Source organism: Phalacrocorax carbo, chromosome 12, assembly GCF_963921805.1.
Source record: "Phalacrocorax carbo chromosome 12, bPhaCar2.1, whole genome shotgun sequence".
NCBI classification, from domain to species: Eukaryota; Metazoa; Chordata; class Aves; order Suliformes; family Phalacrocoracidae; genus Phalacrocorax; species Phalacrocorax carbo.
Genome location: NC_087524.1, coordinates 2,759,258 through 2,781,791, shown reverse-complemented (window position 1 = coordinate 2,781,791; position 22,534 = coordinate 2,759,258). Strand labels below are relative to the sequence as shown.

General features: G+C 46.2%; 1 protein-coding gene across 4 annotated transcripts in view; it reads left to right on the top strand.

Moving 5' to 3' along the window:
* Window positions 1-22,534, top strand: part of ARHGAP22 (Rho GTPase activating protein 22) — a 113,903-nt gene that overhangs the window by 39,372 nt on the left and 51,997 nt on the right. The window contains exon 1 of one of the 4 annotated variants that reach the window (XM_064463725.1): window positions 12,137-12,400. The exons of the other annotated variants lie outside the window; for them this stretch is intronic. The gene's annotated coding sequence lies outside the window, so the exon portion shown is untranslated. Of the gene's footprint in view, window positions 1-12,136; window positions 12,401-22,534 lie in introns of those variants that run through there. 4 annotated transcript variants of the gene reach the window in all.

The window sequence follows — 22,534 nt, the reverse complement described above, 5'->3', positions numbered from 1 at the left end:
TAAACAAGGTGTAGGTAGGCTTTACTAGACCAGTTTCTTCCATACTCACACATAGTGGTGTCCCCCAGTCTTGGGGGGAGTGACGTGCATCAGCCTGATCTTGGATGGAACAGATGCAGTAGGTAGACACAGATTAATGTGCGCAAGGTTTTTGCCGCTTCTGAAGCAGATGGTGTTGGGCCATCTCCAAGGGCAGGACAGTAACTAGCTTGGCTTCCCCATTCCAAGATCATGTGAACTCCCCAAGACCAACCCACAGCCTGCAGTGGTTCACAGGTGGCAAATACCTGTGTCACTGACTCATAGGGACTCTTTTCTCACCTCTTTCCTTTCTGCTGTACCTCTCCATACGTGCTAAGTACTCTTCTGTTTAAATAGGTTAACATCATTAAGTTAACCTGAGCTTAGCTTGAAGTTTGCTATGGAAGAACTGTTTGTGTGTCTGAAAGTTTGTCAGCTGATTTCCAAGCTGTCTAATCAAAAGACCAGAGACTGGTTTTTTGGTATGGTGGTACGGATACATCACACCTATTGAGTATCGCAGGATTTATGAATACTAAACTGTGGCGAAGTTTTTCAGATTGCATGCTGAATGGATTTTCCTCAAGTGTTGACAGTTGGCTTTCCTAAAAAAAAGAGAATATTTGTGTGCTGACAACAAATGGTTCAAGAAAAGGTCCTGCTATTAGCTCTCTGCCTTGTGGAGTGCATGGTTTATAGAGTCTTCATTATAGAATTTTGTATTCTGTAAGAACAGTACTAGTTTCGTTTGGATCACTTACTGTTTAGTCTAGAAAGCTGACTTCAAATCCAGTCAGCGAATAGGTGATTGGTTATAGTTTATAATCATTCACCCTTTCAGGTAACTGCTTGCTTGCATCTCGGTGCGCTGACGACTCGGCAGTATCCCAAAGGCTGGATGCAGTAAAGGCCAAGAGCTGAAGAACCCATGGACCTTTTTCCTTTACACATCTTCCATGACAAGTCCATGAACTTTTGAAAGAGTCAGCCCCATCTTCTAGTCATTGCATAGGAAGACTCGGGGCACAGAGGAACTGATGTGCCCAAGGCTGCGTACTCAGATTTCTGGCGTTGTCCCTTCTATTCCAAGGAGTGAGGGTGGAGGTGTTGCCTGCCCAAGCTGGACGCTGCAGTTGAGTGAATTAGAGGTAAATGACTGGGAGGAGACAGACGTGGATAAATGTCACTGCCATTAGACGTAGTGGCCCAACTTTATGGAATTAGAAAGAAAATATTCTAAGTCAGTACTAAACTGCCTTAAGTTCTCCAGAGGGGCAGTGGAAGCAACAAGAATATTACTGAATTTCCAGGTCAGATCATCTTGTCTCAATAAAAGCAAGAGATTTTTAGGTGGCCTTTGGTCCTAAAAGCAGCATGGCAGAGTGAGGGAAAATAAACAGCCATAATCACGGGGGGCAAAGCAAAGGGGTTGAGCACTTGTTCTTCTCTTAGTACCTACTGCCCAAGAGCCTCAAAGATTTTTACAAATACAAATGTGCCTGTATTGTCACTCCATTTGAGAGACAGGGAAACTGAGGCATGGGGTAGCGGGGTGACTGTCTGGAATCAAAACCTCCTGATGATTTCTTTAACTGCCTAGCAAGGCTTCATTTTGTCCAGAAGTGCCTAAGAAGAAAATGAGGGGACAGCCCAGTGACATGGCATGGGGTATTTATAGTGATACCTTTTCTACTCTAGACACGAAGTGGTTAACAAAATCAGGTTTTTTTACGTTATCCAAACCTGATGTGGGTTTTTTCTTTCCTCTCAACATATTGCTGGTTGCTGTAGCAGCTGAGTAATGCAGAAGTTCTGCCTGAAAAAAATGCTTCCTCCTTATATGATACTGTACATATTGTCATGGAAATTGTCCTCATTTCCCCCGAGCACACTTTAAATAACTCGAACAGCAGTGCTAATGAGCAGAAAGATATCTGCAATCCCCACCGTGCAACTTGACATACTTTATCCCACTCTGAATTCCCTTTGCTCATCATTGAGCATTTTAAAGATCTGGTATAGTAATTTGCTTTCTCTCTTTGGTCCAGTCATTTTGCTCTTAGCACTTGGTAATAAAAGGTCAGCTTTGGCTGAAACCTTAGTGTTGCAGCCATGCCATTTTTTACTGCCAAATATCTTAAGAAAAGCAAGTGTCTCCGAAAGGGTAAGTCATGATATTTTTGGTGTGTTTAGTGTTGTCTGTTTTGCTTTAAATCACAGTGAAGGATTTATTTTGTATTAACAAGCAGGGGGAATGCATCTATTCATACCACCAATTGGTTAGCACGGGGGGTTTTATTATGCTGTGTGCATTTTTGGTTCGAGATACGGTGTATGTTATTATCTTGCATTTTACATTCAGTAAAGCCGACTAAGCAAGAGAATGTTTAACCCTGTAAACACGGAGCATATGTTTTGCACAGGGATGGAATCCCTAATGCAGAACAAAACAGCAACAGAATGTCTGTGTATATTTGTTTTTCCAGATAAGTTTAGGTAGGCAGCTGAGCAATGTTCTAGTATTTTTGTTTCTGTTGTCCAAAGGGAGCGTTTTAAAAAAAACTCTGCACTGAAATAATAAGTGAAAATAAGTAATACCAAGTGAAGGAAAAGCATGTTTCCTCTTAGCATCTTTCCTGTGTAGGGCTACCTGAGTGCATGATTCTACTTAGATTTTCAGCTCGCTGTTGTGAGGTTCGCTTTGAGAATGGCTGTGTGGGCTTTTCCAGGAAATGCGATTATTCTACCTGCAGGTAGATATAAATCTCTTCAAGAGACCATTTTGCCTCTAGCATTATAAAAATTGACAACGTAATAAACTCCTAATAGGGAAACACATTGCTTGTATTTTTCTTGTTCCATTGCATGTGTCTTTGTTGTGACATTTGTTGTCTAGCCAGCAGTCCAGATGTGGGTTTTGCATAAAGGCAAACAGCAGTGATTTCTTGTAGCTAGGACATGCATCAGTTCCAGGAGATCTGAGGAATCTGACTGACTTACCTGGCTAAGCATTTTATATATGTGTGTGTATGTATTTTTTTACTATAGGCATTTCCCTAATTCCTTGATTGAATATAAATGGTTTCTAAGGCATAGGCAGGAGGCAGAATGTAGGTTTTCATCATAGGTTTAAAGTTGAAGAAAAGGTTTTGAAGAAATGCAAATTTTCTTTCTTTAACCTACCTTTGTGTTTCATACTGGGTTCCTGTTTTAAAAGGGGATTGAACAACAAGAACTAGCAGTTGGGATGTGAGAATTGAGTTAAGCTGACCTGCAGCTGCTGGAACCAAATTTTTGCTATTTTCTTGAGCAAAATGTGTGCACATGTACACAAATTTACACAGTCATTCAGGAATTCTTAAGGGTAGAATCATGTTGGCAAAGTTTTTATTAGAAAGAAGGAGAAGAGATTATAACTGAATTCTTAATTTGCGTTTGCCCAGTTCTCTTTCAGAGTTTTGTTGTGTGTGTACGTATATATGCCACTTTACAAGGAGGCATAAGAAAATTTTTGCTCCCTCTTTTTGCTCATCTGCTGGGGGCACTCAACCCACCAGTACTTCTTTCCCCTACAGCATGTGCCACAGCAGCAATGTCTCGCTAGTCTGACACTGGGGAAAGGTGCCTGCCTTACCTGTGTCTGTGGCAGGGATTGCAGGGAAGGGCTGATGGTACAGCCAGGAAAGGTAAGGTTATCCTAGCAGGTGCACCTGAAGATGAACTTGCCCAGCCCTGATGCGTGCTATGAGCAGGGTGTGTGCGTCCTGCTGAATGCCTGCCCGTTGGCTGCGCGATGTTCCCTGCCTCTCTGGGGTAAGAAGCTGTGATTCATTAGATGCACGGCAGTCCCCTTAGGCTTGGAGCCCAGCTCTAGACATCCAGCACAAGTCAGTGTGACCCTGTAAAGGTTACAGTTGGAAGCTGGGGAGCAGTCACTCGCTGCTCAATCCTTTGCCTAGTCAGCTGATCCTTGTTTCTGCCTTGCTATGATTTGGCATTCCCACCCATCTGGGGGCAGATGCAGTGCCGGCATGGGAGAGGACTTAAGCCTTCAGAAGCAGCAGGCAGGGGCAGGAACTGTGGATGTGGGTCTAGACTCAGTGGTGCTGCATCTGTTGGGAGCCACCACAGTGCAGTGGCTGTGATTTGCCTAGCCCTAGAGCTCAGTCTTGCCGGAAAGTCTTGCGTGCATAGGAAGGCAGTGAGGAACCAGGAGCGGTGGTTTGGTGCCCAGCCTACACAAACAAGAGGGGGCTACGAAGTGACAATTTTTAAACCAGAATCAACATGGGCATGATCTGGGCCTTTAAGAGATGACTGAGGGAAGTTCAGGCAGCAGCAACCAGTCGTATTCTTGGTGAGTTGCTACCAACACGAAAATTTTCAGCTAACTGAACACCCCAAATAGCTTTTCCCTAAAATATCTTGGTGTGCCCAAGAGTGTAGATGGTGTTGCTTCTCTGAGCCTGCTTCTGCCAGAATCTTTCTGATCTGTGAAACCCACCTAGCTGTCCAGAACACCTCCTGGCCCGGGCACGCTGGCAGGGTAGGGATCCTGCTTCCTTCTGATGGCCATTCTGCGCTGTTCTAGCCTTTCTCTTCTTGCTTCCAGGACAGTCTGGGAAGGGAAGTGCCAAAGCATGACGGGAGAACCTCTATGTGGCTGGGTAGGGAGTGCTGAGGTAGCTGGGCATCTCCACGAGCTGTTTAACATCAGTCTATCACTAATGTTGCTTTGAGGAGGCTGGACTCCTGCCAGTTTTTGAGCCACTTTCCATCCAGTCACTTGAGGCAATCCCTTCTAACTCCCTTCCAGAAAGCACTTCATTTGCAGAGGATTTTACTGTGATCTGAGTAAGGAGATCCTTCCTAGCAAGTAAATGTGGTTGTTAAAAGGTATTAAATGATTGCAGAGTGCCCTAGGCTTAACATCAAAAGTGCATTTGCATAAAAGCTATAGTGGCCACAGGCTCCAATGGGTCTGTCCTTGCTGTTCTCTGTCTCTGAACTGGGAAGGAGCAAGCCAGCAAGAGCAGTGAGGTTTGTGTATGGTCTCTTTCCCTGCACGTTCAGATGGCCTAGGGACAGGAGCTGGGCTGTGGGCAAGTTCACAGCCAGAAATGTAGGTCACATGGGAAAGAAAAGTCCCAGATAAACACTCCTGATTCAGCCTCGAGAGGGAACATGCCCAGATTAGTACAGGAAGTGGCCAGCAGAGCTGGGAACTGGGACCTGATTCTCCAAAGCCTTGTAGCCTGAACCCCAGGCAGTGCAGGATTTTGCCTCTTAGCTTTTTGGACAGTGTTTGTACCAAGTTGTAGCTGAAGTCTGATTCTCCCCAAGTGAGCTTTATTTTCACCATGCTCCATTTTATCTTCTCACTAGTATTCCAGGCCAGGCTACAATGTGTTTTGCATTAATTATCTATTTGGTTTTTTGGGGGTTGAGTGAGTTTCTAAACACCCCTGGAATGAAACAGCCAAGCCCGAAGTACCGTGTTCCCTTTTGCTGTATATCCTTTGCTTTGCAGAGTGTTGTGCCTATGGAGATTTCCCACAGGTCTCATTTGGCCATGTATCCTTAGCCTACTCTGACCCTCTGGTAAAACCTACAGCAATGACAGATTCTGGAAAGATACAAGTAAAGGCTCCTTTATTTCTCCTGTTACCAGTTTTAAGCACCAACAAACTCCTAACAATTACATCCTCCCACATACCTTAAATAAGGCATCAAAACAATTAAGAACGTTTATCAGCCCCTGCAGCCTATTATTAAAACCCACTGTTCTCTCATATGCCCTCCTACAATAAAATTCCTGTTTTCCTTTGGCCATTCACTGAGCACTGGTTCAACACTACTCAAATCTGGGGTATAAAATATCAGATGGTCATACAGCGATCTGGCAAGTCACCATTGATTTTTCTCTTGTTCCTCGGTTTCTAGTGGGGAAAAAAGAAAGGTTCAGCTCCAGCAAAGCCTTTTCCTCTTTAATTAAAAAAAAAAAAAATTAATAATGAACGTTTTATTGCCAAGTGGTCCTTACTTTGCTGCAGCTGTAGATTTACAGGACTTCAAAGCTGGATGATTAAGGTGCAGTTTTAGTTTGTAGCCAGACAAGCCAAACAATCTCAGCTTCAAAGGAGGGGGGTGTTCTTTAATGTTGTGGGCTCTCTCTTTGTGTTCAGCAAACGATGCTGCTGGGGAAAATGCCATGTGCAGCAGACAAGTGATGTGGCTGCCACTCCTGGGAGGGAGTCTGTTAGCTGCTGCCTGAGGAGAGCAGCCCGCACCAGCAACCTCGGGATATCTGAAGGCTGCCAATTAGGTCATTTTGCATGATATCGACCTATGAGACTTCCAGTGTCTGCTTCTAGTACGCTCAGAGCTTCTGTCTGCATGGACCCCCAGGGGTGGCCGTGCTAAGGCAGGATTTGGGCCTGAGCACTCTTGCCTCTCCTGCTCCCTCCTGTCTGTGCCTGGTTGTTTTCCTCCTCTGACGTGCTCACAGGGTGGGTGGTTTTATACGCGTTAGGGAAGTTGAGAGAGGCTGTCTCAGTGAAAGGAAGCGTTCAATCCATACGGCACCATGTGTTTGAGGGGAATAGCGGCCAGGACTGGAAATGAGGATGCTCTGCATCTACGACGGTCATGTAGAAAAGGGGCCATCGTGATTTTGCTCATATGTTAATACTTTATCCAGTCAACCATACATCACCAGTTCAATATAGCAGGGCTAGCAGGAGGGGAGAGGAGCTGCATAGCTCCATCATTAAATAGACCTAGGAATTGTGGTAGTGTGTGGCTTTACTTCCAACCTTGAAGCCCAGGCAGTGTGAACTGACCTTTCATGTTTTATTTAACTCCTTATCCACATATCTGGTGGATGCCCCAGTACAAAAAATAGAACAAAAGCCTCATGATGAGGCAGAAAAGGGGGCTGGATAACTATGCTACCTCTTGAGCCAGTTAGACTATTATTTTCTAGGGCTGGTTCCTCGACCAGAAATTAGTCTTAAAAACCCCTACAAATAAATTCATTCCATAGCTTTGGGAGGTAGCAAGGTGCAAACATGTTACAGTGAGGTGTCTGGGATCAAAGCAAGGCTTCTGGGTAGAGGACGAGCCTGCAGGCGGACTGGATCGTGGCTGCACACCCTGCCACCTTGAGTGGTCGGAGACTCCAGCAGACGGTGTGCTGGACTCCATGGGCCTGGAGGTATGAGAGGAGCCGGCAGGGCACCACAGAGACGTGTCTGTCGTTCAGCAAATGACTTCCAGAGCCATGTGGCTCTGGTGCTGCTCTCCCTTATCAGTAGTAAAATCTGAGTGGAACTGGGGCTTTATCCAGCCAGTATCTAGGCTTTTGTGGGATGCAGGCCACTCTCCCCACAAGCCTCTGGGAGGCAGCAGCCAGAGAGACCAGCGCTGCCAAGAAGCACAGTGCTCGAGAGGCAGAGCTGGCCAACACACCACTGTGCTTTCAATGAACCATGCGTATGCTGCTGGGCGCGGTGACTTCAGCTCACCAGCAAAAACCCTCCGAATAGAGGGGGTGCCAGGCAACCGCTAGGGCTGCTGAGTGAAGGAACAGCTTTTTGAGACACAATACGCTCCTGATTTCTAATGTGGCTTTTCCATTTCAAGAGCAGCGCCGCTCTGGTGAGAAAGCGGCCTGCTTTCCATCCTGTGCCGGAGGAGCAATCTTCACGCTGTTCAGCCTGTTCTCTTTCATTCCTTGCTTTCTGCTTTCTAGGGCTGGCACTGCCTTTGCAGTCGCACATGACTGACCTTCCAAACAGTATTCCTTGCTTTATGAGAATCAATGTTCAAGTAATCCAGGGTGCCTGGATGTAGTAGTTCTGTTTTTCATTCTTGGCTCTGCTAGCTGCTAGCCAACATCATACTGGAAATCATTTAGTGTCTCTGAATCTCAGTTCTCCACTGATATGTAGGTATTTCTCACTGTGGGATTTGGAGGCACTTTTTTTTTTTGTTAAATAATAATACAGAGAAGGCATTTCCCCAGTGATGCACAGTATAACCTTGGAAAGTAATTTTAACCCTCTGTGCCTGTTCCCCTTAACTTTTTTGATTTCTTTTAATTTATTTGTGAATAACTAAAGCATATGCTGAAATCACTTCCACTTGCATATACTTGCCATAAGATTGCTTTCCAGTTACTGTGGTATGACTGTTCCTTATCTGAAAAAGGTAGTCAGAGCTGTGTTGGATATTTTCAATTGGACAGAGAAGTAATAGAACTGGACCAGATAAAGCTGATCTTGGGATAAGGTGTATGGTATGAAGAGCTCTTTTTACTGTCCGCTTCCTTCTGAGAATCAGCCGTCACTCACATTTAGATTCTAACAGGAACAGGACTAGAACAGCTGTAAACAGGAGCACTTAAGTCTTACAGATATTTGAATATGCATTTGCATATAAGCTCATTCCCCGTGATCATTTTGATGTAACGCTTTCATGCCTAGATACCCAGATCACCTAACTTAAATTAAACAAGGCAAGAGAGTGGAGTCTCTGCTATGGAAGGCTGGAGGAGCTGTGTCTGTTTGGCAAGCGCTTGCAGATTGGCCTCAGGGACTATAGATTAAGTTCTCTCTGAAAGAGAGGTAGCCAGCAGAGATCGGACTGGCAAAGCAATAGTTTACTGCTCTCTTGGGTTTTTGCTTTCACAGTGAACCATTTAAATAAAAATAATGGTAAAAGGTAACCTTCTGAGTCTTTAATACTAGGGGAGTAAAACTGGCTGCAGTCACAAGCCATGCAAGCCTATAGCTCTGTTATTTTTTTTCCTTTATTTTAGATTTGTATGCCCTTTTAGAGACTTTCAAAATCACCTGGTTGCTCTCAACAAAAATGGGAAAGGCAGCAGGAGAAGGCATTTGCCATGCTCCCCCAATTCCCTCCGTCACCTGACTGGGGCTCAGACAAATCATAAAGGCATCAGTGATTTATTATTTTTTTTTCCTCTCTCCCCAGCCTTGCAGACCATTAACACAAATGGTTCTTCCATTTCCAAACCTTGTCTTCCCTGGCTCCCTGCATACCACGGCTTCACTGCAGATACATAATTCATTATCTGGAAAGCTGCTGTTTTAATGTAATATTAAACAGGCAGCAGCTCAGCAGGTGTCCCCAAGGTAAGGAAGGCAGCACGCTGCTGGCAGCAGCTGCTGGCTTCAGGCTTATCAAGATTTCTTTGTTTTGAAACAGAAGCTGGAAGGCTTTTTAATATAGCATGTCATTGGCTGAGCAGATCCTGGTTTCTGGCTGTTATCCTGCCTTTGACTGCAAAGACAAAAATCCTTATAACGCATGCTGCCTGCAATGGCTGCGTACAGTTCTGCACTCTCAGGGAAGGAGCCGGGTGAGGAGAGGGAGGCGGCTCGCAAGGTAGACAGGTGCCCTATTTCCTGCTCTTATTTTTCTTAGTGGACCAAGTGGGCTAAATTTATCTGTGGAGCAGGGCCACAGATGTCAGCATTGTCAGAATGGGCCTTCTGCTTCTGTAAGCAAAAAACCACCCGAATATGTTGCCTATAGAGAGCATTGCAAGCAACGAGGCTGATGATCTGCCAGTCTCACCCAAGTGCTAGCTCTCAATGGCCTGAATCTGCGTAATTAGATCTAATTTGTACAGTTAATGTCACTCTGGCAAAAACAGCTCAACTGGCAACTCTGGCATTTCTGTTTGAGTATATCACAACGTGCGTTGAACGAGGCGCTTTTGTTCCTTGGGGTAAGAGCATCTTCTGTATTTGAACATCATAAAATATGTTGGTGGCTGGATTTCCCCAGAATGCATGGATCCTAAACTGGCATGTGTAAACTGCATGTGGTAAACCTGCTCCGTCCCTTTACCTGATACCTGGCTTAGGGGAAGCGGAGATTTTTCATACGGTAATGCTTCTAGCTCTAGAGATAACTGGAGTGTAGTTACGGAGTCTGCCTAGGCAGTGTGGAGCGTCCATGCTGCAAATACACTCTCACACCAGGAGAAAGTTGCAGTATCACACTTGGCTGCTGTACACACCTGTGTGAGACACCAGGACTTTTGGGGCACATTCCTGTGAGTCGTGATGTAATCCGAGCACTCGCCTCCTTCCTGTGCTTCTTTGTGGAAATACTTTTAGTTTGCCTTGTTAATAAAAAGACTATCTTGCTGTGACTGTGATGCAGCTTTGGTCAGCAGCCTTTGCGTGAAGCACGACAAAGACCTGTAAACTATTAGAGAGCATAAGATGGCTTGAAGGACCTTCTGGCAGTGTGGCATAGCCCTTAAGGTAACAACGTGCTTTGCTAAGAGACTGCGTGCTGGCATAGCAGAGAAGCTGCTGATCCAGGATTTCAAATACAAGGTTTTCCCTTCTGCTAGCTAACCGTTCCGGAGGAAGGCCACCAGCACAGAGCGCTTAGGCTACAGTGCCATGCGGTCTAGGAAGCCCCGCAGAAGTTCAAGGATTTCTGCAGGGAGGGGGTCACATTACCGGAGTTTGCCTCAGTCCATGAGTACTGAGGTGTACGGACAGGAAAGCTGTAGCAGCCCAGAAGCAGGTTGCTGCTGTCTGGAGGAGCTGGGCCGCAACTGTTCAGCGGCTGGTTGCTTTGGTGCTGGCAGGCTTTCTGCTCTGTGGGAGTGGAAGCCTGCAAGGCAGTGCTTGAGGCAGTTCTGCTGCGTGTGGTGAAAATTGTCAATAGTCCCAAACTATAAATGTGCTTTTTTTATATTTTATATTTATATTTTTATATATATATAATTTATATTTATATATATAAATATGCAGAACAGTGCCGTGGCCTTTAATGATACGCCCCTGAGCTGTATTGTCTGCCTCTACAATGTAAAGGTGACTATTTTAGCTTGTCAGAACAGATGCTACCTATGTGCAGGCCTTTGGCCTATCGTGGAGGAGACGTACCAGCATCGCTATGGGATGGAACGGAAGGGTATGTCTGTAGTATTTCAGTATGCTATAGTGGCAGTGAGTGCTGCACCTCGGCAGGATCTCCACTGGGAAATCCACTGAGGCTCAAAGCACAGAATTCTGTTCAACAGTCCCTTGAATTTCATCGGGAACAAGTCCACCAACTGAAGATGTCTCTCAGGGTGAGTTGTTGTTTACCTAACAGGCTCTCTTCATTTCTTCTTTAAATCGGATCTAAATCAGGATGTTTTTGAAAAGTGAGGTTACATCTGCTAATGATTAACCACTTCAAAGGAACTTCTATGGACTTTTTGATAATGCTATTAACTGAGAGGAATTTGCTCATTGCCGATGGGGGGAGAGAATGAGAATTGGTTTTTCTAAGCATTATTCCGCTAGCGGTTCACTGACAATCGTCCTAAAGCACACAGAATTAAGGACCCCACCTTTTGCATCGGCACAGCCCCAGGTCCGTTAGCTATCCACAGTTGTGTTCTAGGCAGCTGCAGTGCTGAGCCTAAGTGACAAATACGAGCTTTCCTTTTTGCCAAAGAGCACCGTTGTCGCAGTGAAGAGGGCTACGTGTTACGCAGTCATGTTCAGAAGATGAATTTGTATGATCAGATACGGGAGGAGACTGCTCTAGAACTGTTATTCTGTGGAAACTGTTACAAGATTAGGGACTTGGATCAGAATACCCCTGAGCTCTTAAGTTTGGATTTAGATCAGTAGTACTTCCACCTACGTTGTCTCATCATTAGTATTGGCAAGGGTTTCTTACAGATTTGCCAACATTTTGCCAAAGGCCTACAGTATATATTCTTTTGCATTTCAATCCCTTTTCTGCATTAATGTAACAAATAGCTTCGTTTTTGTAAAAACAAAGTCTGCAACTGTTGAGCTCTTAATGACAGTCCATTTATTTGCTGCTGCCAAAACTGTGCTTGCAAAGCTTCAGTCTTTTTTTTTTTCCACTGAAGAATATAATAATGTTTGTAATTGGTTGGCTTGAATTTCTGCAGAACCCTGTATTCAGTCTACAGAGAATTGGTCTTTATAGGCTCAGCTAAAAGCTCTGGTGTCTACAGCCTAAGCTGTAGCAGCTGATGGCTTCACCTCAATTCTCCTTAGTTCGAAGTCAGGACCGCTGGCTGAGATGGGAGCCTCAGAGTCCTTTAAAAATACAATGAGGATGTCTTTGGTTTCATGGTGGACTAGCTGCAGGGGGAAGAAACAATAGGATTGTGAGGGGCAAGGAGAAGAGAGTTGTAGAGAGACTTATTTAGAAGTCATGAGAACCACTTCATTCCTATTGCTGAGCAGACCTGGAAAATGTGAGCACAGCAGTCCCAGAAGGATGCAGAAGCTGGATATTATCCCTCCGGGGTGAAATTGTCAAAGAAAAATAGATCAGACTCTGCCATTCTGATGTTGTGGTAAGTAATTTTTCATCAGGATTTAAAATTTCCCTCAACTCTTCTCTTCAGTGTTAAAGATTTGAAGAAATTTATGAGAATTAGAAAATTGCTTGTGGTTGCATGGTAATGCATAAAAATTACCCAGTCATTTTCTTTCAGATATTTCAAAGCACAAAGTATCATCATCTTTGGTCAGGAAGGAATTTCCTCCCTTATAATAGCGTGTAAACATAACCACAGTTGAAATATATAATTTGATAGATTTCTCAGAAGCGTTGAGCACTTGCTGCTTTGGAGAACCACACGGGACTGTGTGGTTTGCTTTGCATAGACGCGTCACTATTTTCTGAGTCTTTTGTACATACTTTTTTGTACCCTCAGAGTCATAATCGCCTGATTTTAGATGTGTCTCCTGCAACGTGCCTTCCAGGGGCGCTGCAGCTTGTGCCAAGGGGCTGACCTGAATCCCCTCCCCGTGAGTGTGTGGCTTCTGCTGGCCTGAGAAAAATTCATTTCCTCTTCATCCAGATCAGAAGAGAGTGAAACAACCAGGAGCCCTCCGCAGCCCGGGCAGTCCCATGCTTCATCACTATTAAGGACCAGGCTTACTGTAACTTTCTAGATTTGAAATACGTTGAGGAAAGACTGCAAGGGTTAGTTTTCTGGAGTGGGAGAAAGGAGGGAGAGGGAGAGCAGCCTGCTGTTGGTACAGGGCGGTCTGTGGAACGCGCTGGGGAAAAAGCTGTGCAACCTTTTCTTTCTCCCCCTTGTCACCCCCACTTGCCATCACCACCACAGACTTGATTTTATTGCAGGGTTAGGATCTTCTTTCATGAGGGGAAGAAATGGCTTTTCCTTTCTATCTCACCGCCACCACCCCACTCCCCCCGCAGGGCACCTGTGGAGAGGGACAGTTGTCGGTTTGTCATTCTAAGACAGACACTTCATGAGGTGACCAGCTCCCTAAGAGCTGGGGCCATGTCAGACAGATTTGGAAGAAGGGGTTTGTCAGCTCTTGAGCTCAAGTTTGTGTGAACGGAAGAAGCTGAACCACAACGGTGCACGGGCTCCCAACACCTTCAGATTCTTTCCTAATAGGAGTTTTCTTTTTCCAGTGAGAAACTGGTGCCAAGGTGGCGGATAGCTGTTGCCTGGCAGGTGAAACAGTGTGGGTGTCAGCAGAGGCAACACTATATCCTAAATTTGTCTGCTTTGTCGTCAGATATTGCCGTAAGAGGCAGTGATCGTGCTTTTGCACTCTGTGAGCCTCCTCTAAGAAGCTGCTGCTCTGTCTGTTATGGTCTAGGTTTTGAAGTGCACATGTTCAGTCTGCACAGTAATCTCCTATCAGGAAACACGGTTTGAGATGAGCCACAAGGGTTTAATTGAGCAAACTGTCACTTATTTGGCAGTCTAACCCCTCAGGTGTCCTCGGACATAATTAGGATATCGGTACTCTGGAATTCGCACTCGGGATGAAAGGCGCAAGTCGCAGCAGAGGCAAAGCGGTGCCATGCAGCTCCCAGCAGTTGCCGGTGTAGTAGTGCTCCTCGTGTTAATTACTGTTGATTGATTCCTCTTTGCTGTTCTTCTGCTGGCTTCCTAGAGTAGCTGTGACCTTGCTGGAGACATTTCATCTGTTGCTACTGGCCAGTGGAAGCTGATACAACCCTGAAAGCAATAACAGGACAGCTTCCTTATAGGGATACTGCACACAGCTGGTGGCACATTTCACAGCCCCCCAGCACTCTCTAGTGAGGGAGGCAGCATGATCGTGGTGAATGGCTGTTCCTTTTATGGAGCAAATTGTGGGCAGGAGCTGGAAAGAACAGTGCCTGAGCTGTGTTGGTACAAGGGAGATGCTATGTCCTTGAAAAAACTAATGTACTTAGCAGCTGAGTATTATGCCTGGGCTCATCTCAACCCCAAATATTGGGCTGCTGCGGTAGAGGTGGCTTTCCCTCCGCTGTGAATTCACCTTAGCCAAGTTAATGTGGCCACAGTGAGCAGCACATCCCAGGCAGCATAGTAGTCTCCTCTCTGAAATTTCAAATTACTGAAAATAAGGAGGCATGAAAGCATTGGAGTACAATTACAATAAATATGTTTTTAATGCCAGAAATGTAACTTAAAAATGACTGAACTGTTTTTTAATGAAACTTCTCACAGCTCAGCTTAAGGCAGATGAAGCGCATTAAAAAAAAAAAAAATCACCTTAAGTAGACTTGAAAGTTACAAAGCACTGAGCAAACGTAAGCAGGTTTATAAGCAGGGGTTCAAGGTGGCATTTGTGCACAATGCTACTTGCTCTTCCCGTAAGAGTACTTCAGATTCTTTCTCCCTTCCTCTTGCATCTTTTTTCTCTCTGCTGGGGTTCCTGGAGTGTGGCATCGCTTGCCAGCGTGCGGCCTGCCTGGAATATGGGCTTGTTTATTTCCAAGGTTTTTGGTTTATTTGAAGTGACTGGTAGCATTAACCAGTTTAATAGATATGTCTAGAGTATTATAGGTCACACACGTCTCAAGAAAGGCATCTCCAGCCAGGAGATAAAGAACACCGAGTTAGCTTGCCCTTGTGTAAATTTTGGCTAAAAGGCCAAAGATTAAACCAAATCTTTACTCCTTGCATAAAGTTTTAGTAATCATACACTTGATCCTGACAACTGAAATAGAGCACTAGCCTTAGGTTTTTAAGGGTTTTCTCTATTCCGTGTACCAGTACAGAGAAGCTGCAATGCCTCTGTTCATGTTAAGTCTTGTCAGAATTTTTGCATAAGAAACAGCAGTTCTGTGGTCTAATCTCTTTGTTGGTGTTTTTTTAAAGCAGTTTAATGGCATCTGAAACCACAGAAGGCATGGGAGGGGAGAACAGATCACAAGGCCTTTGGATTAGTGTTAGAGATGGCAGTGCCTTTAGAGGGCTCACCTGCCTTTGCTGTATTCTCTGGGATAAGGTCTAAGATCTGGGATCTAAAAATTATTTAGGGGCTCATGAAAATCCTCTGCAAGGACTTTTAGGTGAAAATTTGATGTCTTCTACTTGCAACTATCGTTAAACCTGGTGGGTTGAAGAGAGTTTAAGGAAATTAGGCGTTTATATTTGACTGAAAAGTCAATGAAATTTTAGTGCATGCTTGTACATCCTACCCTAAGATGATTTGAACCATGTCAGTTTATGAGCTGAACTTAGTCTGTACAATAAAAGGTATTTAAGATTTCGCTTGCCTCATTGACACAACCAAATGAAAGCTGAATGTTAGAATCCCCTCAAACTCATTCCAAACTGTGGAACTAAAACATCCTTCACGTTCAAACGTGTATGTTCCTTTAGGAAAAATGGCCATTGCGTTGTCTGTTGGAACTGAGACACAATAAATTTATTTTGATTCAAAGCTTTTTTCTTTTATTTGTACCCTGTACGATACTAAATCACCGAACCTCATTATTTCTTATTTTTATAAGTGTGATCGTGAGTTTACTCTCAGCTTCCAAATCAAGTTCCAACTTGGATATCCCATATATATATAGATGGGTGGTGGGTATAGACAGATAGACACAAATACAAAAATCACGGCAAGCACACATCGGTGTTTACTGTACCGCTGAATTCTTCACAGATTATACTCTTGTAGATCCTGTCAATTTTCCTTTTTATCTATCACTCCTCGACTATTTCAGATTTTTCTTACTGCTTTTCTGTTCTCAAGTACCCTAAATGGAACATTTCAAGATCAGTTTAGTATTTGCAGCAAGTTTTCCTTTCTGTTAGAGGATCATCCAGAAATACAGCAGAAAAGCAGTAGAGTTGTTATTGGTTGTAGCGAAGTTTAAACTGCATGCTGATGGTGGGCTAACCCAAGATTCAGGTGTGATCGACGTGGTCTCTCTCTAGCATTTAGGCTCTTGGAAAACTTTGTCTGCGGGGGAGAGTGCTCAGGGTCGAGGTTTGGCATTAGCCAGAATCAATGGCAATGACTGAAGAAAAGGAATTAGGTGTCAAGTGACCATTCCAAGCACCCTTAATGACCTCTTTATTACCCACTTGTCGTGGTTTAGCGGCAGCTCAGCCCCACACAGTCGCTCGCTCACTCCCCACCGGTAGATGGGGGAGAGAATCAGGAGGGTAACGCTCGTGGGTTGGGATAAGAACAGTTTAATAATTAAAATTTAAAGAAAACAACAGTAGAAATGCAATGTAAAGGGGAACAACGAGAATTAAAAGAAAACAACAGTAGAAATGCAATGTAAAGGAGAACAACGAGAGGCGCAAAGCCCCGGGGGGGGGGTGGGGGGAAGGGAGGGGAGAGGGGGAACGAACCGCCGGAACAAACTGCCCACGCCGCAGCCGCCCGCCGACCCGACGCCGCGCCGCCTCCGTGCCCGTGCAACTGCCCCCCACCTCAATATATTGGTCATGGTGTCACATGGTATGGAATGAACCTACCATTGGCCAGTCGGGGTCAGCCGCCCCCACCATGGCCCTGCCCCTCCCAGCCCCCCCCCCCGCCACGCGGCAGAGCGCGGGAAGCTGGAAAGGTAGCCGACCCCCACAGTGAGGAGAATTAACCCCTTCTCAGCCAAAACCAGCACATTCTCCACCCCTTATTCCATACCATTTACACCATGCCCAGGTCCCATATGCTGCAATACAACCATACCAACCACCACCCCTCCCCTTCCCATCCTTTAACATAATACACAGACATCATTCCCTTAGTTCATGGGCCTTCCCTGTACAATGTCCATTAAAAATGTCCATTGAGTTCATCCAGTCCATGACTCTGGGCTCCATCTGTTGTATCAGTCTTTCCGGGTGGGAGAGATGGTGTGTGGCGTTGGGTCGCTGCATACCGAGTCAGTCATCGTTCCATCACTGCTGCACGGCTTGTTTCATAGTTGATCTTCCATAGGTTGGGAGGCTCGTACTCTGATATCATTGGTACAACACAGAGGTGACACACAGTATTATATAGCAGTTCACATTGTGCCATTCAGTTCATTGACTGTTTTCACCCAAAATCAAATCCCCTTGAGGCACACATCGGATTTCTCCATCCTCCCGCATCACCCACCAAGTGCACCCAGGTCCTCGAGCAAAAGCAATCCCACGAATGGGTTTGCCTTTGCCGGAGGCAGGAAGAACCCAGACTGTTTTGCCCAGCATACTTTTTGTGTGCACTACAGGGACTCTATCCCCTTCCACAGTACGTAAGGATTCTGACTGGGCAGGGCCAGCTCGGTTGGCAGATCCCCTCGTGTTGACTAACCACGTGGCTTTTGCTAAATGTGTATCCCAGTGCTTGAATGTTCCACCCCCCATTGCTCTCAGTGTAGTTTTTAACAGTCCATTGTACCGTTCAATTTTCCCAGAGGCTGGTGCGTGATAGGGGATGTGATACACCCACTCAATGCCATGCTCTTTGGCCCAGATGTCTATGAGGCTATTTCGGAAATGAGTCCCGTTGTCTGACTCAATTCTCTCTGGGGTGCCATGTCGCCACAGGACTTGTTTCTCAAGGCCCAGGATAGTGTTCCGGGCAGTGGCGTGGGGGACAGGATATGTTTCCAGCCAGCCAGTCGTCGTTTCTACCATTGTAAGCACATGGCGCTTGCCTTGGCGGGTCTGTGGGAGTGTGATATAGTCAATTTGCCAGGCCTCCCCATATTTATATTTCAGCCATCGTCCCCCATACCACAGAGGCTTTACCCGCTTCGCTTGCTTGATTGCAGCGCATGTGTCACATTCGTGGATAACCTGTGCAATAATATCCATGGTCAAGTCCACCCCTCGATCACGAGCCCACCTGTATGTTGCATCTCTCCCTTGATGACCTGAGGTGTCATGGGCCCACCGAGCTAGAAATAGTTCACCCTTATGCTGCCAGTCCAGATCCACCTCAGCCACTTCAATCTTGGCAGCCTGATCCACCTGCTGGTTGTTCCGATGTTCTTCAGTGGCCCGACTCTTGGGAACGTGAGCATCCACATGACGTACCTTTACAACCAGGTTCTCTACCCGGGCAGCAATATCTTGCCACAGTGCGGCAGCCCAGATGGGTTTGCCTCTGCGCTGCCAGTTGCTTTGCTTCCATTGCTGCAGCCAGCCCCACAAGGCATTTGCCACCATCCAGGAGTCAGTATAGAGATAGAGCACTGGCCACTTTTCCCGTTCAGCGATGTCTAAGGCCAGCTGGATGGCCTTTACCTCTGCAAACTGGCTCGATTCACCTTCTCCTTCAGCAGTTTCTGCTACTTGTCGTGTAGGACTCCATACAGCAGCCTTCCATCTCCGGTGCTTTCCCACAAGGCGACAGGACCCATCAGTGAACAGGGCGTATTGCTTCTCATTTTCTGGCAGTTGGTTATACAGTGGGGCTTCTTCAGCACGTGTCACCTCCTCCTCTGGTGATAATCCAAAATCTTTGCCTTCTGGCCAGTCCATAATCACTTCCAAGATTCCTGGGCGACTGGGGTTTCCTACTCGAGCCCGCTGGGTAATCAGTGCAACCCATTTACTCCATGTAGCATCAGTTGCATGGTGTGTAGAGGGGATGTTTCCTTTGAACATCCAGCCCAGCACTGGCAGTCGGGGTGCCAGGAGCAACTGTGCTTCAGTACCAACCACTTCTGAAGCAGCTCGAACCCCTTCATATGCTGCCAATATCTCTTTTTCAGTTGGAGTATAGCGGGCTTCGGACCCTCTGTATCCCCGACTCCAAAACCCTAGGGGTCGACCCCGGGTCTCCCCTGGTGCTTTCTGCCAGAGGCTCCAGGTAGGGCCATTCTCCCCGGCTGCAGTGTAGAGCACATTTTTTACATCTTGTCCTGCCCGGACTGGCCCAAGAGCTACTGCATGGACTATTTCTCGTTTAATCTGTTCAAAGGCTTGTCGTTGCTCAGGGCCCCATTTGAAATCATTCTTTTTCCGGGTCACTTGATAGAGAGGGCTTACAATCAGACTGTAATTTGGAATATGCATTCTCCAAAAACCCACAACGCCCAAGAAAGCTTGTGTTTCCTTTTTGCTGGTTGGTGGAGACATGGCTGCTATTTTGTTGATCACATCCATTGGGATATGACGACGACCATCTTGCCATTTGATTCCTAAGAACTGGATTTCTCGTGCAGGTCCCTTCACCTTACTTTGTTTTATGGCAAAACCAGCTTTCAGAAGGATTTGGACTATTTTCTCTCCTTTCTCAAAAACTTCTTCCGCTGTGCTGCCCCACACAATGATGTCATCAATGTACTGAAGGTGTTCTGGAGCTTCTCCCTGTTCCAGTACAGTCTGAATCAGTCCATGGCAAATGGTAGGACTGTGTTTCCACCCCTGGGGCAGTCGATTCCAGGTATACTGGACGCCCCTCCATGTGAAAGCAAACTGTGGCCTGCACTCTGCTGCCAGAGGGATTGAGAAGAATGCATTAGCAATATCAATTGTGGCATACCACTTGGCCGCCTTTGACTCCAGTTCGTATTGAAGTTCTAGCATGTCTGGCACAGCAGCACTCAACGGTGGAGTGACTTCATTCAGGCCACGATAGTCTACTGTTAGTCTCCACTCTCCATTAGACTTCCGGACTGGCCATATGGGACTGTTAAAGGGTGAGTGGGTCTTACTGATGACTCCTTGGCTCCTCAGTTGGTGAATGAGTTTATGGATGGGGATCAGAGAGTCTCTGTTGGTGCGATATTGCCGCCGGTGCACTGTTGTGGTGGCGATTGGCACCTGTTGTTCTTTGACCTTCAGCAACCCCACCACAGAAGGGTCCTTTGAGAGACCAGGCAAGGTAGACAGCTGTTCAGTTTCCTCCGTCTCCAAGGCAGCTACACCAAAAGCCCATTTGTAACCTTTTGGGTCCTTGAAATACCCTTTCCTGAGGTAGTCTATGCCAAGGATGCACGGAGCCTCTGGGCCAGTCACAATGGGGTGCTTCTGCCACTCATTGCCAGTTAGGCTCACTTCGGCCTCCAATACAGTTAGCTCTTGGGATCCCCCTGTCACTCCAGCAATGCTGATGGGTTCTGCCCCTATATAGTTCGATGGCATTAAGGTGCACTGTGCGCCGGTGTCCACTAAAGCTTTATACTCCTGTGGGTCGGACGTGCCAGGCCATCGGATCCACACAGTCCAGTAAGCCCGGTTATCCCTTTCCTCCACCCGGCTGGAGGCAGGGCCCCTCTAGTCCTGATCATGGCAGTCACAACTCACTTCCTGCAAATGTGAATCAGGAGTCCCTCTATTACACTTAGAAATAAAATCTGCGCTTCTACTCCTCTGTCTGGGGACTTGTTCACTGGAAATTGGAGCAGCAGCTTTCCTGGAAGAGCCCCCCTGAGTGACTGTTCTTCCTTGCAGTTCATGCACTCGTGCCTGTAGGGTCGAGGTAGGCTTGCCATCCCACCTCATCATGTCCTCTCCGTGGTCACGCAGGTAGAACCATAGGGTGGCCCGTGGTGTGTATCCCCTTCTTTGAGCCAAAGGACGCTTATTCCTAACAGCTGAGACACTGCTCTGTCGAGGTGGGGAGTAGGACAGATCTTCTTTGAGTTGCTGGACCTCTTGGGATAGTTTCTCCACAGCAGAGACAAGCGAGGAAGAGATATTTGTGTCGTAATCTCGGAGTCTATCTATCACCTCTGCCACCGTTGGTGTCTCGTCATCTTTCCAGGACATCACTGCCAATGAGTTTGCATGCGAAGATGGTGCGCTCCGTACAAACTTCCGCCACATGGGTCGTGTGCACTCGGCTTCATCTGGATCTTTGGATGACCGTTGATCATCCAGGTCACCATAAATCACCTCAAACACAGCTAATTCCCTTAGATACTGGATGCCTTTCTCCATAGTTGTCCATTTTCCTGGGCGATATGTAACATCTTCTTTAAAGGGATACCTTTCCTTCACTCCAGACAGGAGTCGCCTCCAGAGGCTGAGGGCTTGTGGCTTTTTTCCTATTGCTTTGTCAACGCCCCCTTCCCCAGAAAGGGATCCCAATTGTTTGGCTTCTTTTCCCTCTAGTTCCAGGCTACTGGCCCCATTATCCCAGCATCGGAGCAGCCAGGTGACAATGTGCTCACCTGAACGACGGCTATAATCTTTTCGCATATCTCGCAACTCGCTTAAGGACAGGGATCGGGTGGTCTCTATTTCATTTATTACTTCTCCCTCCTCTCCCCGCGATGGCCCTGGTTCTTCATCATCCCGTTCTAAACGAGTTGATGTCCGCTTCCAATATTTTGTCTTGTGTATGGGGGCAACTGATACTGGTACGGGTTTATTTTCTGAGCTAGCTCCGGTACTTGTTGTGGGGGTTTGAGTGGCTGCAGTGCCTGTCGTCCGGGCTGGATTGTCTACAGTGCCAGTCACTTTGCATTTCAATCCAGAGACATTCTCTTCCCCCTGGGGGCACTGAATGCTGTTGAGCAGGGCTCGGTATGCATGGGCCAGACCCCAGCATGTTGCAGTTATCTGTGTCTCTCTGGAGTTCCCAGCGTAACAACATACTTTCTCCAAATATTCTACTAGTTTTTTAGGATTCTGCACTTGTTCGGGGGTGAAACTCCAAAACACTGGGGGTGCCCACTGCCCTAGGTATTTGCCCATGCTATCCCACATGCCCTGCCACTCGTAACTATCAAGCCTCGGGGCAGATTTCTGGGTGATATTCTTAAGTTGCTTAGTCAAAACCAAAACAACCTGCCCAAAAACTAACAATAAGTGCACCTTAACCACCCAAGGATGTTCAAGATACAAAGACGTTGTTGTAACAAAGGCACAGACATCATAGAACAAAGTTGCAAAGGTATTATTCTGTATTTCCTCCATATAAAATCTCTCAGAGGAGGAGGTATAATTGCTAATTGCCTCAACAAGGTGGTATCCAAAGTACAGTAACGGTTTCAGCAAAAACCCCAAATACCAGATAAAGCTGAAAACGAGTGTTTGTATAACAAATCTTGTAGGCAAAACATTACTAATCACAGCAGAACACAGCAGACTCAACAAACCAACACCAATCTGTAACACCAACTGCAAAAAGGACAACATGGTGCTGTGACCAGCAGCTGTTGTTATCTCCAACCCTTGAGCCCCACGTTGGGCGCCAAAAAGACTGTCGTGGTTTAGCGGCAGCTCAGCCCCACACAGTCG